Consider the following 20048-nt stretch of genomic DNA (forward strand, 5'->3'; position numbering starts at 1 on the left):
AGGGAAAGGAGATGCTTTAACAATATCTTAACAGCAGAATATTTTAAAGGAAGATCAATAAATAGAAATATTGATTGGCCAGTGTCCCTTTAGCTAGTACACTGCTGCCTTTCTATCATGTTCTTAATAAAAATCATTGTACTAAGAAGAATCTACTTGAATAGCTTAGAGCTATTATGTTGTCTTCTACATATACATACACGTACATATATATCAATTTATCTATCTATCTATCTATCTATCTATCCTCTAAAATAAGTGTCCTGTAATGATTATTTATTTGGCCCAAAGATGCTGTAATGTAAGATGAATGGAATTTCATTCTGGTTGAGATTTCACTGAATATTTCTGAATGCACTTCAACAGTTCAAAGATGGTACAATAATGTTTTATTAAAACACTGATCAGAAAAAATGTATTTCAATCCCACGGGATCCATTTAATTCCCTCAGAACTGTAACATACTAAGCCTTAGTACCTTCAACCCTTCCAACATGATCCACTCAGAAGAAAACTGCATGTTTGTATTAGTCTTTTTAGGATGAGGTCTAAGAGTAAAAAATGGGATTTGGTGCAATTGTTAGGTGACATTTGACTCAAACATAAAGCATACTTTATAAATAAACACAGAAAATCATGCCTCTGTCTGATTGAAGAGACTGTTAAATTAAATCTTCCTCAGAGGAGATTTTTGGAAAACTTTAGTTTAAATGCTGAAATTAGTTGAAAGTAGGAAATATTGTGTTTAAAGCCTGTAGAGGTTGATACTTAGTGAAATGTAGGTCAGTCAGATTACACCATACAGCCTCAGCTGCTGTGTTTTGTCTTCTGCCTGCAATAAGAAGAACCAACGCAGGTAGCAGTTATACTCGAGAAATGTATTTTTCTCCTAAGGAGAAAAGAGTGATTGATAGAAATGTAGCCATGCTGAATTGGACTCTAATGTTGATGCTGAGCTCTGAAAAACAAGGAATAGTGAGCGACATAGGTCAGTGAAGGAATAGACAAAATCACACAGATTTTTTTTCCCCTCAAAATATCCTGCATCAGAAAACTTACTTTCTTTGACTTAGAGAAAAATACAAAAGGATCAGGAGGTAAAAAACTGAACTCACAAAACTAAGGAAACAAACCTTCCTTCCTCAACACAATTTCTGCTTCTGAATGTTCCGTCTCTCACGTGCCATGAGAGCCTTGGGCTCTGATGCCGTCAGGCTCTGCACCAATACGCACACACACCATCCCTCTTCTCTCAGAGGTTCTTTGGTAATTTTCCTCAATAAAGTGGGTGGATGCCACCACAGAAAATGCAGCAGCTGATAGGTGCTATTTTATATTGTGCTATCTTAGGTGTAATGTTTCTCATCAGCAAAAGGATTTAAGTCATAAATTAGAATGGCTGTTATTAAAATGTTTCTGAAGTTATATCAGAACTAATTAATTTGTGATTATAATTGCTGAAGATGGAGTTGTCTTTTTCTGTATTGAATGCTGTCATTTTTCCTGAAACTTGACAGTTACATATGTTGAACCTTAATAGAGAGTTTATTTATGACTCTTTAGGGATTTATAATTTTTTTTTATTTTAATGAGTGGGAGGTTGTATGTGCACTTACTAATAAAAGTAACTTCTTGAGAGCCACTCAGAATTTTTGGACTCTCACAAGATTCACTTGATTTTTCTCACATGGCTTTCTGCAAGTCAAATATATAATTTTGGTTATAATTATTCAAGAAGAATTCAGCAGCTGAATCTGTATTTAAAAAGGTAAGCTACTTGCTATATTCGTCCAGTGTGGGAAAGGCTGATGCTTATCTCTGGGAAGGAATTTAAATGGTGTTCACGTGGGTTCACATGAGCCTAGAGAAGTCTGAAGGAGGGAGATACTGGACATTGTGAAGTCTGTGGTGCAGGTGGAAAGGAATGTGTTGCCAGAGATGGTGCTGAATTTTCTTACAGTAAACTGATGGGTAAGGAAGAGCTCAGGAGGGACTGACTGTCAAGAGGAGAGAGCTTACAGCGGTGTGAGATGTTTTCTAAGGCTCATGTTGTGCAGTCAGTGCTTTCAGTAAGTCCATGGCTCCACAGGCACCAGCGTACACTTCAAAGACCTTCTCTGGATTTCACCTTCACGGAGTGTCCCATACAGAGGCTTGTGTTCCTCTGTCTTCATTAATGACAGTAAATCCTATGTCATGGGCAAGCAGGCTGGCTTGATTAAAGGGTATGTTTAAAGGTATGATTTCACCTCCACTTTTGCTGCAGCCTTCCTGGGAACAGGGAACAATGCACCTGTCTGTCATCTTCTCTGCTGACAAATTATTCTCCCCTCGGCAGTTTTGTTTTCCCTGCTCCTGCGCCTCTGGGAAAGGAGCTAAGGGAGTCAGCCTTCACCCACAGCTCTCTGCTGGTGCTCTGTACCTCCCCTTGTTGGCTGCTCATGTGAGCTGGGGGCAGGAGGCCAGACAGGTTCCTGATGTCAGACTCACTGTAAGGTATTTCTTACAGCCCCCTCAGTGTCATCTAGCTGCAGGAGCCACCACTGCTGCTGGCAAGTGTCTGGGTGTGGTACAAGGGACATGATATTTGGCAGCTGTCTCACTTTAAACAAAAAAGGGCTTCCTGCTGCAAATAGACCCGTGTAAAGATAAGCACATCATGGTGGTACCAGTTCATATCACAGGAAATTCACAGGCTTGTCCTTGAAATGGATACTTCTAAAGGAGAAAATTATGGTATCAAGTCTATGTGTTACCTCCAGGGACTGGAACAAGTTATTCATTCATTACACATTTATGAGATAGGTTATTCATCTGCTAATGTGTCTAGGAGTGCAAATGCCTATTTACTTAGATGGTGTCTCAAGGTATTAAAGCTCCTGTAAGAGCATATTTCAGTTACAGTGAACTTAATGGTCTTATAAGCTCTACTAGAAACAGAAATATGTTTCATCTCTTTCTTTCCTTTTGCATATCATGGAATTCATTGGAGATAGAACTGAACAGAGGTGTTCACAGGTTGTAAAGGTAAAGGCACTCAAATGATCAGGAAGCCCATGTTCATAGCAGATTATTTAGTAACATTTCTAATGGACTACTCCACTGTCCAGGATCTTTTATTAAAAGAGAGTTTTTCCTTGTTTCTAACCTGAACCTTCTTTTTTGTCGCCTATGTTCATTGTTTCCTGTCCTGCCTGTTGTGGACATGAAGAACTGATTTAGTTTTATGCCCTCACGTGAGTCTTCCTGGGTTGGGAGAAGCAGAAGGATCCTTTCATTTCTCTTGCAGTCTGTTGTTCTGTTATGTGTCTCCAGACAGAATTTGCCTTTCTTACAGCAGAGTGAAACTCAATGGGAATTTTTTATTAGTCTTATATCCTTTTTCCACTCTTTTCTTGCATAGACATTTGTTTTTCCATCCTGCTGTTGCACAGACACTCAGCGGGAGTGATTGATAGAGAAAAAAAAATTGTGAGGATCTTACCATAGTGGAGAATCAAATCTCCTCAGCAAAATAGTTGGTGTTTGTATGGAGGTGACAGGAGTCTCCACTGTAAGGGCACTTGCAGTAGCATTTTCAGCTGTATGGGCTGAGCCCTTGAACCTCTGCTCTGCTTACTTCCTATAATCCAGGCACCACCCAGCACTTGTTTAATTCATTGCTACTTAGGTATCTTAACTACATTAAAAAATTACTCTTCAATATCTTAACTGCACATAAAATACTGTCCCACCTGACCATTTATGCAGGAACAATTTGTATTGATTACTTACAAATGTCTTATTTACACAAAATTCTGCAGCAGCAACCAGTAAGAGCAGTCTTTGGGACACAGGGTGTTAACACAACCAGCTATACAAACTGGACTAGGGACAGCATGACCTGGGAGGAGGGAGTCATTTCCAGAAGTGTAAGTTCTCACCAGGAGGCCTTCTGTAACTCCTGTGACTAATAGAACGGGAAGTCTTTAAAATATTTTTCTTTGGAAAATTAATATTTAGTATTTTGTGTATTTTGTGGTTAAGGTAATGCCATCTAAAAAATGTTTCTTTTAAAACTGATACATATTACTTAATTTCTAACTTTTCAGGTGTATTACATAAATTCATTTCTTTCTGTTTGAACAGAGGTATGATGACAGTTCATTTTCCCTTGATGTTCCTTTGCAGAATTCCCTCCCTTGCTCCCCCGCCCAATCCCTTATTCTTTCTCTGGGCAGAAGAGGAGAGTAGGAGGTTTAATGGTGCAGTGGAATCTTCTCCTAACACCTGAACCAAAGAGGGTCATCCGGGTGCAAGCCTTGGTGCTCCTCAATTTGAATCTTTTCTTAGCAAGTAAACATTCTAACCAGAGTGAGAGTTTTGCATCCAGAAGGGTTCCTAGTTACAAAAGGTTTTCTTCTTGTATTTATATTGAAGTCCTGACACTCCAGGAACCGAGGCAGACTTTAAGCTATCTCAGAATCAACAGAGGATGACCTGACTTGTGATTCCTTTTCAGGCTCTGGGCATCTCTTGCTGGCACTGGCATCAAGCTGACCTTAGTGAGCAAGATACATACCTTGAAGTACCTGGTAGAATCACTGCTGTGCAGAAATAGTTCACTAGTTCACTGAAGCTGGATTATCTTTTTATTTGCTAAATTATTTTTTAAGGAATTTTTAAGGAATTTTTAAGGAATATGAAAATAAAGCATGGCTTAGATATGAATTCAATACCTTAGAAATAAGGTACAGCAGAAAAAGGTTAAACATTTCAAATGTTCTGTGGAAAGAAGAGTGAACTCTGATTTTCTGGTCCCTCCTGAAGGATTTGCTCTGCTAGCTGGGGATTTATTGATTGAATCTGCTTCATTCAAAGAAGCAAATTAGCGCTTTGCTGTCAGATTCTGAAATAAAGTTCCATGCTGTGATTCGGTCTGTTTCAGCACGAAAACATCTTTTTTTTACAGTCTTTTCTTGTTTGTTTTACTCCTGATGCACAGGAGTATTCTTCCCACCTTGTTTACAGCAGCGCTTCAACACATTCATTGCTCAAATTACAGAAAGAGATCAATGATAATGGATGTGCTCGTTTCATTTGTGATGTAGACAAATTACGAGCTTGTAGAAAAGACTGTATCTGGATTTCTGTTAGCCAGATTTGAGCACTAGTTGAAATCCCTGGAAATGTCAGTCAGTGACTAGGAGTTGTGTGAGCAGGGGGTGGACCATGGCTCTGGTGGTCAAAAAACATGTGGGACCTGATTCTGCCCTCAGCTGGGCTGCTGTGGCACCATGTTATGACTTCAGCAGGGAACCCTCAGTAGAAAACGTGTTCCTCAGTGGAGTGGTAAGCCCAGCACCTGTATCTTTTTTGAAATGGAGTTATGTTGGTATTAAACCACTATGCTAGGCAACCAAAACAATCTTTGTGAATAATACTGAAAGGCATTGTGGTTTTATTTGCCAGCTGTGGTGTTTATTTCCAAGTGTACCTTGATATAGATGCATTTCTGATCATTTTTTCTTGATCTTGTAAATCTAGCAAAACTAGACAGACTAAGCTCTTACTATAATCAATACATATCTTGATCCTTTTACCAGTGCTATTAATTTCTCTTTATATTAAGCATCTCTAAAATGTAACCTCTGTCAAAATCTTACACCTACAACTGAGGAAAGCAAGGAGCTCTGTGGCTTCTTGAAATGTTATGAGACAGAAATTATATTGGAGTGAATGGAGGAAGCCTATTACAGTAAAATGGAGCCTGTTCTTACAGATGATGTCAAATTCACTTGGCTTTGCTTCTCATTAGTGCAACCAAGACTGTGGCCTACGCCAGATATAAGTAAATTTATAGGCAGTGAAAAATGTCCCTATCACAGAACATGAACATTTTAAATTGACAAGGGTTAATGGAAAGATCATCAGAGCTGAGTAAGTATTTGAGAATGTAGTCTACACCTCAGTATACCTCCCAGGAAAACCAATGCTCAAAATTGTTGAAAAAACATTCTTATTTTTTCCCCCATTTGTTTTTAATGCTTACAAGATTTTATCCTCAGGAATGATGTTTCTTTGTGCTCAAAAAGCTGCCTTGGTAAGTACTGGGAAGGCTGAAGGCATCACTTGATCCCTTGATCCAGTGTATGCGTAGCTGGGGAGAGGCTGTGGAGGCTGTCCCAGATTGTCCTGCCAGCGTGCACAGGCCATGCTGTGGGGAGGCAGAGCAGCTCCAAGGCTACACACCAGCTGAGTTTCTCAGGTTCTCTAACAGGGCAGCTTGTAAAATGCTAGCAACCCCTCATGACTGTTTCCTCAATATGTTCTATAAAATACACAAAGCACCAAAGCTTAGCAATGTGGGAGCCCAGCACTGCATGTTTTTCGACTTGTGCTACATCACTAGCAGGGGAGAATCAGTGTAGCTCTGAGATTAATGGTCTTAAGGTTACTTCTATCAATTGAAGATGTGACCCAGCGTGTTAAGATATGTCTTGACCATGCAGTTCAAAATCTCTTTTATTTAACTGCCCACATCTGGTTTTGAGTCCCTTGCTTTAGTGCATCACTTCATATTCTCTGCTCCATTGTAAACTTAGAATAAAGTATTGGGAGGTAGCCGGTCAGTACCCAAAAAATCATAGCAATGTCATACTGCAGGTGGCCTGGGCTCAGTTTGGAGGGTTGCATCTAGGAAATTCAAACAGTCAAGAAAAGTATGAAGCCTCCTTCCTGAGCAACTGGGGGGAAACACTACGAGGTTTTCTCTGGCCCTTTGTTTTTATAGCTCTTATGTTCTTGGCTCTGAATGTGCAAAGGGAAGCAACAGTATATGAAAGAGACTTTTTCTGTGCATGCTAGGAATGCATGATTTCAGTCTGGTATACGTTTTTTGTATCAAGAGCTGGGTTTCAGCTCAGGTAAGATTCTTCTTGCAGTTTGGGTTTGGTTTTTTTTCAGTTCAGTTCATCCAGTTATAAAACTGCATTTCAGAATTACCTTTATGCAACTGCTACTGCAGGAATCAACTTACATTTGGTGCGTGGAGAACATAATGTTCTATTTGTTCAGCTTAGTACCCAATATTCAAAACTGAGTACTGTGTACCTGGATGGACAGCAACATCCCCACTTATGTGTAAAATTCAATGTGTGCAGTTGCACAAATAAATGAAGTAAGCTCATTCAACAGGGGAAGTGTGAGTCAACAAAACAAACCAAGGCACCATCCTAAAACAGGACCAAAGTATGCCTTGCCCATTGCATTCCAAAGCCAGTTTTTCCAGGTTCTCTGAGTAGCTGAAAATAATGGAACTCACGGTGCCTTTCTGGCTTCTATTTATCTTTAAAGGCCAGAGAGTAATTAATTACCTTTATTTTCAACTAGGTTGAGAATACCTTAAAATAAGCCATGACATTGTACATGAATATTTACATCTGTTTTCAGATCAGGTATAAATGTTGTTTAATACCTGATTACTTAAAAACTGAAGCTCTTTGCTTAAGTTCATGCTTCATAGATATGGCTTCTTCCATGTAGTTAAAAGTAGATGTTTTCATCTCTTTTAATTGGCATCTTTCTGTTTGTTCTGTACTTTCCTATCAGTGGTATGTCAGCCACATGAAACTTCAGCAGGCATTTGCAGTTTGTATTCTTTTAAGGGATGCTCTTCCATACGAGCATAAAGACATGCAAGTAAAAAAAATAGTAAATACTTTAACAAAACTTATCATTTTACTCAAATTAATATATTTTTACTCAAATTAATATATTTTTGCAATATTTGCTCAAGTATAGTACAGTGTTCTACACGCAGATGCATACACAGGTACCTGATCCTTATCCTTGACCTTCAGATTTCTCTTTTTATATCACCATTAAACACCGATTTGTTACTAATGCATACTTTGCAATTAAAGATTAATTGCTTTAAAAGCAAAGGCAGTTTCCTGCCTAGTCCTTAATTAATCTTTATTTAAGACATTTAAATATTTATAGTGACTTACTTTATTTTCATTATAAACACTGTAGTGCTTCAAAGAACTTTTATGTTTCTGAAGGGTTTTCACTTAAACTGCAATGGCTACTCACAAAAAAATTCAGGACCCGTCTCTATCCATAGACTGTGATGTTATAGCAGCTGTAGGCACAAAGATGTGAGGTTTAATGGTGGCAGATTGGTACAGAAAGGGTCAGGTTTCCCTTAGGCCTCATTCTCCCTCACTGAAAAGTGGAACAAAGTGCAGGTAAACTATTACTGTGCCTGCTAGACATGAGCAAGGTCCTACTAACTTCAGTTCATGCCAACTGCATAGATAAGGGAACAAAAAAAAATTGTATCTATTGCTTAACCTTCTGCTTGCGTCAGCATTCATCATGCCAGAGCAGCACACTGCTCTCCTGAAGGACAGCAGCAGGGAGTGGCAGCGGGGTTTTGCCACACCAAGGCATCGTGTTTCCTGGCTCCTGTGCTTTATGAAAGCCACTGTCCGGTATCTGCACGGAGGGCTGGGTTATGCTTCCACCCTTGACCTACCAATTGACTGTGCTGCAAACCACTTGGCCCAATCCCCAAGACAATTTTTTAGACTTTCCCAAATTTGCTGAACCCCTGCTTATCTTGCAGATTTTCCCAGGCATGCCTGGACTTGAAATCATCAGCTGAGCCCTATTCAGTATGCAACCTTTCAATTCCTCCAACTACTTAATGCTTTTGGTAATGATGTAATTGTAGGTAGAACAGATTCTACTTCCTTATTCTACAGACAAACGTACCCTGGATCTAGATGGGAGGAATTGGCCAGTAGTAATTCCACAGCACACTTTGTCTGACCTCCTTTCAGTCTGTAGAACCATTTTTTCTCGATCAGCTTTACTTTTCTTGTCTGTTTTCTCTTTAGAGAAGAAGGGAAAGCATAGTTTTTAAGAGGAATCCTATTTTCATACACTACAACCAAACAGCTTTGCTGGTGAAAAGAAGGATACAGGTGGGAAGGGAGTAGTTTAGGCTCGTAGTTGGGGACTTGCAAAGTAAGTGGGATTCTGCATCACATATTCTGCAGTAGGTCACACTTGGTGATCAAAGAGGACCCATAAGAAGGTCCTAATCTGTAAGCAATGGAAACAACCATGGCTCTCCTTTTGGCACAAGGAAGGGTAAGGTGGACTTCTGCATGCAAGTTAAATTAGAGAAACATCACTGTGCTTCTGCTTGGCCAAATTGCCTTCAACAATGGGATCACCACAGTGTTCTGGGAAACACAGCAGGTAAAATTGCTAAGCGGATATGAGAAAACTGAAATCTAAATTGCAGTACAAGCAAATGACCTGCTGCTATAAACTGTACCCTTACAGATTTGCTTACTGATTGCAACACTGTGTATAAGGTCTGGATTTATCAAGATTATTTGTTTCCATTTATATCTTGTTGGAAAGCAATGGGAGATCACTGTTTGAATGAGGTAGATTACTGCCAATCATTCTGATATGTGAAATGAGGAAATTGAATAAGCATTATTCTTGTCATTTTCCGCTGAGTTATTTAACTGAAACCATAGCTGAAAAGGTGGGATTTTTCACACTGTTTAACTGGAAATACTTAATGTAGCCAGAGATCAATATTGATGCTTGAATGGATGAAATATCATTTTAAGTACTGCAGTGCTGAGTAAAGAGAACAGTATAATTGGTGATGTGTAGAACGCATCAGGGATGTCAGCTGACCGTATTAAGTGAAATCTTGCTCATCTTAATCATGTGAATGGTTTCAAGGATGTCACTGAATGAGATTCTTTTATAAAGCAAGACTATTGTTTTAATATATAAATGAAATGGGATTGTGCCCACAGATTCTTTTAACAAGGTATGCACTCATTTATTCTAGTCCTGCAATAAAAATGGCTGATTAAATTGATACTCTGCTAATAAGTTTTTCTTCCTAATATACCTGTATCTCCTGTACAGTGAGTTCTCTGTGCAAATTGTAAGTCTGTGTTATGATTGTCCTGCTTCTCTTTGCTGGAGAGTGGTACTTTAATGAGAGTCATTTTTGTGATGCTAGCAATAACTTTCAGCAAATCACACTGAGACTTTTATTTTCAGTTGCCTTCTGATAGCATCACCATTTCATTAGCCTTAGCTTATTCCAGAGGCAGAGCACTTTATCAGATAATGAAGGCTGAGTAAGCCTCACCTATGTGACATGTGGCGAGTTATGTCATTTCTCTGCCCTTACCTGTTAGATGTGTCATCTGTGTAACTCAGTCTGCAGTGATGGTACTTACACAGCGCCTAGGACAGCTCACATAAATTTTACTTCTGGTTCTATCCCTTTCATTTCAAGACCTGAGGCGGTGGCGCAGCCTTCTCTGTACTTGCATAATACTGCATCTCAAATAGTAAAGGATTTTGATACCCACTGTGGAGAAGAATGATAAATGAACTAGACAGTCTCTCATTCTTAACCATTACTGATCAGTGTCTACTGCATAGAGAAGAGTCTCTACAAAGTGTGTCAGGGAAACAACCCTTGTTCTTTGCTATCTGCACAGTCTTCCCTAACTGTCAGTCCAAGCTTGTCAAACAAGGATCCCCTACTGACCACCACACTCTTTTTTGTCCATCCTTCCCAAGGCAATGCTTACTCAGCTGTGGAGTGTTCCTCACATGCATCTTTGTGTTGTGCATGTCCATATGAAACTGAGGCAGTTAGAAAACTTTCAGCATTTAAGTATTGCTTCCTGACACACCATGGCAATCTTCAATAAAACACCAGCTTGCTTCTGGATGAGGTAGCACAGTGTCCGCTGCCTAGGATTACTCATGTACTTTCCAGCTGGACTAGCTCAGACTAGAAGAAGAGCACACCTCAAGCACGTGGGAGATTTCTCTAGCACAGTAGCCACAAGAAATCTCAGTGCATTATGGACAGTTGGGACCAACTGAACCATCAGTATCGAATTAAGGAGGAGACAGCTGGGAGGACTTGAAATTTTTTCCTCTCTTATCATAGATACTGTGATATTGCCAGTCTCTCTAAATGAAATAACAATAGGGAAGCCTCAGGGCAGATTGTCTGCTTCCCCTCTCTTGGGGAGTATGCCTTATTTTGCTCAGCATATTAGAGGTAGCTGATCCATTGTAATGCAATGTCAAAGGCCTTTGGGACTTAAAAAATGTTGTGTATGTGGTATTGGAAGGGCAAAGAAAAAGCATTGACCCTACCAGATGTGATCTTTTCAGGTGGCATGTATGCACTTGGGTTGACCAAGCTTTAAGAAAATGAAATCATTCCAGATGATTGTCTGAGCTTAGAGTAAATATAATTATTTTAATTGATTGCCCCCATAGCTTGTAATCAAAACTCCTTGAGGAATATGGGAACCTTTGCATTACAGATTACATGATGGTTCCAGTAAAATTGTTTTCTTAAAAACTGATTCACTTCTGCTGTAACATTTGACAAAAATGTTTGTTAGATCCAAACAGCTATTTGACAAATACTTACCTGTGTGAGGAAGCACTTTGCCATGCTGATTGTTTTGTACTCACACACACAACAAATCCAGGTGCAATCTAGCACGGTTGCTATTTTCTGTTTGTTATTCAGTCATTTCTTAGTCACCTCTATCTTGCTGAAAATTGTTTTCATCTGTCCAGCAAGTAGAAACATTCTGGTTACTATGAAGTGGCCATTCAGGAACAGCGTCATTCTTCCTCCACCACAAGGAGCATAAGGCAGAAGTGGAAACAACTGTGAACAATGCATAGCCAATAGCAAACAGCTCACAAACCACCCACATGCTAAAAGTGCTTTGTCCAAATAATTCAATGCATAATTAACAAATGCATCTGCATAAATCTGCCCATTAACAATTTCCAAGTGGAAAACATGGCTAGATAATGCATTTACAGTCTACCTATACTGGATGTAGTAGGACAGTAGGGTTGCATCCTCGTGCTCCCTGAGAACAGAATCATTCTTTGTCAATATAAGGGTTGCTCAGAGCAGTTCAGTTTAAATTAACTGAAGGTATGGAATTGGTGTGTATAACTGAGGTGCAACAAATCCAGTCTGGACATTTTTACTGAAAGCAAAGTCACATAAATACGTTGCCTGATCCAAGGATCCAGTGGGTTGATCTTGGCCAGTGGTTAGGCACCAACCTGGCTGCTCTCTCAATCCCTCTCCTCAGAAGAGGAGCTTAAAAAGCTCGTGACTTGAAATGAATTAGATCATTTTACTGTCACAGAGAAAACAAACTCAGCTTGGGGACTTGAACAGCTTGCCCTAGACCAACACAAATCTCCTAGCTGAAATACCAGTTAACACAACTGGTAACCTTTATGGAGTGGACAGGTGTTGGAGTAAGTACATGCCTGCATAGGAAAGTCTTTTTGCTTGGACAGAATAATGATTTCATGTTCATTCATTCATTCATGTAAACTTTGAAGGAACTTACGCAGACACTCTGATTTGTATGTAAACCTCATTTGTTTCCCATCAGTTTTGGACAGCTACCATTTCTCTGTACAGAGTATGAATTTCAAGAGTAGTCACTGTTCCAATGTGGGCAATTAGAAGTATTTTTCTGCAGTATCTCTTGACCCTTGTTTTTATTTTTTGGGCAAGGCTCTTAGGAATTGCTCCAGCTAGTATGCAAGAAAATTTTTGAGGGCAGAAAATTCTGAGTTTCACTGGCACCTGTGTACAACTTCACATTCTAGGGTAAATAGAATAAATGAGGGGTTTTATTTTCAGAGTTCTATACACGACCATCCATAGTTTAGGAAATAAAAAATTAATACAATGATAAATATAATTATTCTGTGTGCAGACCTGTGACAATATGTTAGTGTTTTGGCATTTTGCATAAATGAGTAACTAAAAGTGTCTACACTTAGGTCTGTCTACCTAAGCCTGTATCCCACCTACAACAGTAGCCGAAATACCAAGTTAGCTTAGACTAGCATGACATATTCAGCTTTCAGGATACTTAACACTTTAAGAAGCCATGCAAACATTTTTTGTCCTGAACAGACATTGAGTAACCACTATGAAAGTACTGGAAGAAAATTCTCCTCAGGCTTCTGGTTCACTTCCCAGTGACTGGGATCACACCAGGCTATGCCCCATCCCTCCTCCCAAATGCTGGTTTTCAACGAAAAATAACACGGGTAGGTAGCAGGAGGGAATAGTGATAGAAACTAAGGTTAGTGATCTGGGCAACCAAGAGTTGTGGGGCCAGACATGCCCCACAATTTAGTTGCCACCTTCACAACCAGAGATCTAGTCAGCCAAAGCCAGTCAGAACATTTCTGTCACAGTCTTCTAAAAGCATTTCCTGACCATGGCCTTTTATCTGATCGGAAGCATCGGCCATCCCGTGGTGGAAGTCGCAAGCCCATCACTTGTGTCAAAAGAGTCTCAGGGCAAAGTCTTTAACAGATCTGCGTCAGATGAACAGAAGATGCATACAGAGTTCAAGCAACCTTGCTTATTCACCAAAATTATGGTATTTTATCACCACAAAAAACAGCAAGTGACAACTCCATACATCCTATGTCTATGTGGTTGTCTGGAAAAATCTCTACTCCTGCCATCATGAGACACATGAAACAGTTAAGATGAAGATCACTGACTACACAAGAAAGACCATTTTCTTCTTTCTTGAGGGGAGAAAATTCAGTATCATTTCTTATTTCCATAAAATGAGAGTTTTGTTGATCAATCCCTTTAGTTTTCAGTAGCAGTTGGATGCTTGGATTCCAGACCTGATGATCCTCAGAAAATCCTAGCCTAAAGCCTGCCTGCCTGAGTAGGCTGCACTATTTGAACTTAAAATGGTCCATAAGCCCCTCTGTATATATGTTTATATAAATCTAAAATCACATATTTGCACTAATGCTCTCTAACATCTGTATGTTGCAAGAGATTGCTAAGAGTTCAGTAAAAGAGCAAAATTAATGAGAACAATTGCAACAGCTGTATTTAAATCAGACCAAAGGACAACCTCCCCTGGTATCACCCTACAGCACTCCGTGATGCTTCTTACCCAGACCGTTTGTACCGTGCAGCTTTGTGTAAAACACAGACTGGTACTGGTCAATGTTTCTTTTACCACTACAGTGACGTGCTTTTTGAAGCCCACACATGTTTGTAGCTTCCCACCACATCCTGGGGCAAGGAGTTCCACCCTTTAATTATGATCCTTGTGGAAAGCATTCTTTCTTGTGTTTCATGTTTTTAACTTGCTAACTGTTCATTTTATTGTGACTGCTTCCTTTGCTATGAAATAAAGTGAAAACCATTCTTTATTCACTTTTTCAGTACTGTTCATGATTTTCCTGGGGTTCTGTCACAGTCCTTTTCCTCATTTTTCCCTCTTCCATATGAAAATCCTAAAGCCTTTCTTTTTCCTTTCCTAGCACAGAAACCATTAAATACCTTTGATCATGCTGTCACCCTTTTCTTTATCCTTCTATTGCTATCCTGTCATTTTTGAGATGAGATGACTGGAACCCTAGTCAATATTCAAAATGCTAGGTGGGCAATGGATTTCTATGTCAGCATTATCATGTTTCTTCTGCTGTTTTCTGTTCTATTCCTAGTATTTCCTAATATACTGTTGGGGGTTTTTTTGACAGCTGATGAGGATTTAGGTGACATTTTCATAAGGCTGTCTCCAGGCTCTCTTTCCCAACTAGTAGTTAATTTCACTGTGTGTTTATAGATTTCCCAGGGTACAGGTAGGAGACCTTAGTCATTTAGCCTTGAAAACACAGCTAAATTACAAGAGTGGTTGGGCTGTAAATGGGAGGTTGTTGATAGAATTTTGTACTCGCTCAGTTCTAATGGCAACTTTTATTCTTCTAGGTCTTGTTATACCAGAGGTTTCTCACAAGTATGTGAGGCAATGTGAATGTTTGCCATGGAGCTCACCTTTTTAGTGGGTTGTTGATTATTTTAACAGAACATTAATTCTAACAGAAAACTCAGGAAAGAGTTTGTTCAATGACTTTTACAGAGGGTTTTGTTAATTTTGCCACTGCAAGGCATATCCTGACCAAAACCAAGGGAATCCAAACAAATGCATAATCCTCTGCAGTACTAACTCGATGGAGATTTCATCCCATAGCCTTCAATATCAGGTAGAGATGCATAGCACTTCAATCTTTTTCATAGCTGAAATGTGCTATTGGCATCATAATGATTGCTAAAATGGAGTTCTGGAGCATAATGAAATCTGGAATTAAATAAATCACTTCAGTTTTGTAAAAACCTAGCTGCAAAAAGAACTTTAAATAGTTGTTTCTAAAAGAGTGCTGACAGAATAAATATATTGCTACAAGTCGATCAGTCTCATCTCTGACTTTAAAACACTTGCTATGTTATATTTCAATGATTGCTGTCAAAAATTCCTTAATGGGCCAAAGACACCTCAGTATCATATCACAAGCACAGATCTTTTCAGCGGTCTCCTTTCATGGAGTGGGAGTCATTTGATTTTGTCCATGTTACCATAAACTCTGCATTACAGTACAGAAGTCAGAGATCTACGAAGTTTTCCTGTTAATGCAGCTTTCTCTGATCAACATTCTGCTCCTTACTAATTCTGTTTATTCCAGTATGTTATAGGCAGAGTTTTATTAGTATGGATTTTTATCTCCATTCCAGTCTAAGTCCTGGGGATCTTGGAAACATTGGCAATGGAAACATTATTTTATAGCTATGGTGGGCTGACTCTGGCCAGCAGCCAGGCACCCATCCCTCTAGTCTCTCACTTCCACTTCTCAGCAGAACATGGGGAGAAAATATGATAGAAAATATTACAGACTGGAATAAAGACAAGAAGATAACTCACTGATTGCCATCATGGGCAAAAAAAACCCCAGACACGACTTGTGGAAAATTAATTTAATTTTTTTTTCCAATTAAAAATAGTGTAGGAAAGTGAGAAACAAAGATAACACTAAACCCACTTTCCCTCTAACACTTCTTTTTCACAGGTTCAACCCCACTCTTTAATTCCTAACTCCTCTACCTCCTTCCCCCACAGTCTAAATAGATGGAAGCACTGGTCATCTCCCAGTCTTTCAATTTCATTTTGATTTGGAGAGTTAAAAGTGCTCCTTGACACAGTCAACTCCCCTGTCTGTTAACGGCAATTGGAAATTATAAAGCTTGACTTTAATGTAGAATAAGGTTTGAGTATAAAGGGATATTCTCAGCTACTAGACCACGAATGAGGAGGCCAAATACATGAACTAATCCAAAAGATAGCAAATTAACTCTAAGTCATTTGTTTGAAAGACATTTAGGGACATGATTTTCTGTGCTTGTTTTGGAAAGTCATTTACTCCAGTATAGTGGTTTTTTAAACAAGAAAGGAGTCAGACTTCTTTCATTTTCACTGTTCTCTGTCAACTGTAAGAGCTTGGAAATGTAGGTATGCAACAGAATGAGTAATATAATTACTCTTCTCATTGTTCTGACTCCCTGTGCACTTCAGGAAGTTTGATCTGAGCAGCTCAACTTCTGGAAGCCCATAAAATTGCTGCAAATGCAGTGGGAAAATAAAAACATACTTTATGAATTAATAACCCCATAAAATGGGAAAGCAATCTATTTTGGACAAGTTTCAGTTTAGTATTTGATAGGTGATAAAATTACTAAATCCTTGATTCTTCTCCTTTTCAGAGCACACTCAATACTTTTAGATATCTGAAGACTGCAAAAGCTGACCAACAACAGCAGGTTTTTAAACATCACTGCTCTTCTGACAAGTAAGTTCTCCATTCTCAGATTTTTTTTTTCTCTCTGGTATTCCTGACTTGTATTTTATTCTTGCATTTCTTATATGGACTACCACATTCATTTTCTGGGCCAAGTAAACGTGAGTGCAAATTGAATAGTATGGAACTGCTCTTAAATTTCCCAGCTAGAATGAAACCTATCAACATTACAGATAGAGTTGACATAAAGCACTGACTTGCCTAATTATTCCAGCTTGTAGAGCCAATGGAACTGTGGTCATATCTCTGGATGTTTTGGGTAACCTTTTTCGGGTAAAATGTTTTTTGGATGGAAAAATTAAATTATTTAAGCATTTGCATGTTCTTGCTGGACTTAAGGAAAGGAAGATGGAAGAATTTGGAAACTGCTGGAAATAATAGTGTCTGAGGATAGCCTCTACTGTTAGAGGAAAGAGGGTTAGAAAAACTGGTAAGGATTGGGAAAAGTGGAGAGGGAAAAAACTGCATTGAATGGAGGAGGAAGATGATCCTTACAAAGAGGAACAGAAAAGAAAGTTCCTTGCTGTTCATGACTTGCTGAAGGAGAGCTTCAGAACTTTTTCGAAAATTTTAGTTTTCCTGCACATAAAGTTTAACTTTCATGAGGGACTGCACTTTAAAACACAAAATTATTCTAAACAACCATGTCCACTTATCCTAACTTCTTAAGTGAGAGATCTTATATATCCAGAGACTGCTGCTCCAAAATATCAGTGAAGATTCTCATAGCACTACTAAACTTCACCTTTCTTTCTAGTTTCATAAAACTACTGCAAATACTATGTTATTTGCTACTTCTTGGAATATATTTCACTTATTTCACTTCAGTGTATCCAGTAGATTTTATGAAATGTAGTGCCTGGTTACAGGTTGCTTCAGCTTTGACAATCTTGTTTTATTATTCTGTGGATGATTCGTATTGAAATTTTGGGTGTTTTTTTTTTTTTTTTGCCACTGCATATTTCTGAGATAAGGAATACATTGAATTTAGTTCATACAGTATAAAATATTTCATGACCTTCAATATGATAATTAAGCATGTTTAGCTGCCAGCAGTCTGCAAAGCAAAAGACTTCTGATGTATTATTTTTATAAAAGAAGAAAAAGTGCTGTGAAGAATATGCGCTATTTAATAACTGCCCATGGGAATAAAAATCTTTGGGTTTATATTTATAAAAACAGCTTCCTTCTTTCTTATTGCTTGTTTGGTTGCTTTTCAGGCATTTTAGCTGTAAGAACACAGCCAAACTTTTGAGTCTTGTTTGGGGTCCTAAAGGATCACAGGGTCATGACTTTGATTTCTCTCTTCCCAGAAAGCAGAAGTACCGAATACATCACTCATTACTAAGTGATCCACCTGTCCGCAGTTCTGTGTGGTTCACCTTCCTGTTTGGGCCAGAACATGCCACAGGCGTGGATAACAACACAAGCTTCCATATCTACTTAAGTGACCACTCAGTTGTATTTTGCTAAGAGGACAGACAGGCTAGAGCCAACAGCTTCCATTCTTCTTGGATTTGTCTGTGAGATGCAGTTTGGAAGCTCTGTCCTGTTTACCATGAAAAGCAGATTGTAAGGAATATAAGGCTCTTTGACAATGAATCCAAGCTTAATAATTGAATTAATTAAGGCATTAAGCATGTCAGGACTGTGCATAAAACTGATTTATCAGTTCATCAACCCAGGAAATAAATAATAAATTTTGAGACAATCTAAATGGAGGAAACAGAGGGTTTCTTTTTGAGATGAAGTGGGAAGGCAAGTTCCAAGGAAGAGGCTCCATTTCTGCTTGGACAAATTAATTTATTTTCATTAACAACATTATGTTTTCAGGAAAATGCTACAAAAGCAAAGGAGAAGGACAATATACCCATAGGTGAAGTAGTGGTGGTCATATCTCCTTCTGTTTTGTAGTACAGAATTGCAATAGTCACAGGGTAAATCCTCTCCTCTGCTAAGTAATATTGGAACACAAATCCCTCACCTCTGGTCACAGTACCTATCAGCTTCCTTGGCTCTACAGTATTTCCAGCAAAATATTTATTAGAGATTACTTCAAACTATTCAATGTTCTCATAAAACATTAACCCTACACAATGTCAATGGAGCACATGCTAAATGAAAATATCACAGAAAATACTTGGCAAGAGGAGTCGTAATTGAGGCAGAGTCTTTGCAGAAGATTTCAGCAAGTTTCACAATTAGATGTTTTCAGTATTTTGCAGACAACCTGGAAGCCAACAGAATATCCTTGTCAATGAAATTTGTAAATTATACCAACAGTCCAACAGGACCACTTGCTCTATCAAGCAGCCTGGGTTTCTTGGTAACCTCAGCCCATCTATGTATAGCAACATACTGAATTTAAGGCTGAAGAGTACTAGATCCATCAAGAGAAACAGGAATTGTGTTCTAAGGGGTCCTAATCTTTGAGGGAAATATTTCAGGAATCACAGCAGATAAGCAACTTCATTGAAAAAACTGATAACGTAAAACAGGGGTTGTTGCTTCGGTTGTGAGTCTGACTTTGGTGAGACTGATCCAGAAGTCTGTGTTTTGGTGCCTCTGCTTTAAGAATGTGTGCTGTAAAAACATAGAGGGTCAGAAGAAATTATCACTCTGTCTTTCTTCTGTGCATTTGCTTTGTAATGAGTTTTCTGGAGAAGGGTTTGTTCCCCTTAGCTGGTATTATTAAAGTATTTTGGCTTTCTGCCAAAGTGTAGCAGTAAATAATATGGTGGACGACCTCACTAGTTTGATAATCTAGACTGGGTAGTACACTATTACCCAAAAAAAAGTGGGTAACCTCCTTTTACATCATCTTCTCCCTGCTTACTGTATTGTTGACTGGCAGCATAATTCCTGTAGTCAAAATAATGATGGGAGAGAAGTCTTTGATCACTATAATCAGTCCTGTTCCACTGTTGTGAGAATATCATACAACAGATTATTTTGACTGCTACTTTGTTTACATTAGGTACTTATATTAGTAAAGGTGGACCTATATTAAGTCTCATTTAGAGAATTACATAAAACTTTCTGATATATTTATTCAGATTCTTGATATTTGCTTTTTGTTTTCTTAGAAACCAACGAATGACATTTCACATTTTTCTGTTTGTTTATTTATTTATGGCATATATTAAGGTGATTTATTAGTCAAATTAGCCATTCTTTGTACTGAGTAAACAGAACAGTGTGGTTTTTTCTGTGCCCTGCAAGATTTTAGTATTAGCAGATTTCAGTCTCTGCTCTGGTGCTTTTCCCTA

The 20048-nt window shown here is 38.6% G+C and overlaps 1 protein-coding gene across 11 annotated transcripts in view; it reads left to right on the top strand.

Annotated features, from left to right (window-relative positions):
- The window catches only part of LOC103619037 (poly(rC)-binding protein 3), a 495171-nt gene that overhangs the window by 314715 nt on the left and 160408 nt on the right, over window positions 1-20048 (top strand). For all 11 annotated transcript variants that reach the window (XM_017739090.1, XM_017739083.1, XM_017739086.1 and 8 more), the window contains one exon: window positions 16685-16770. The gene's annotated coding sequence lies outside the window, so the exon portion shown is untranslated. The remainder of the gene's footprint in view (window positions 1-16684; window positions 16771-20048) is intronic.

The sequence above is a fragment of the Corvus brachyrhynchos genome, unplaced genomic scaffold (assembly GCF_000691975.1).
Source record: "Corvus brachyrhynchos isolate BGI_N302 unplaced genomic scaffold, ASM69197v1 scaffold7, whole genome shotgun sequence".
NCBI classification, from domain to species: Eukaryota; Metazoa; Chordata; class Aves; order Passeriformes; family Corvidae; genus Corvus; species Corvus brachyrhynchos.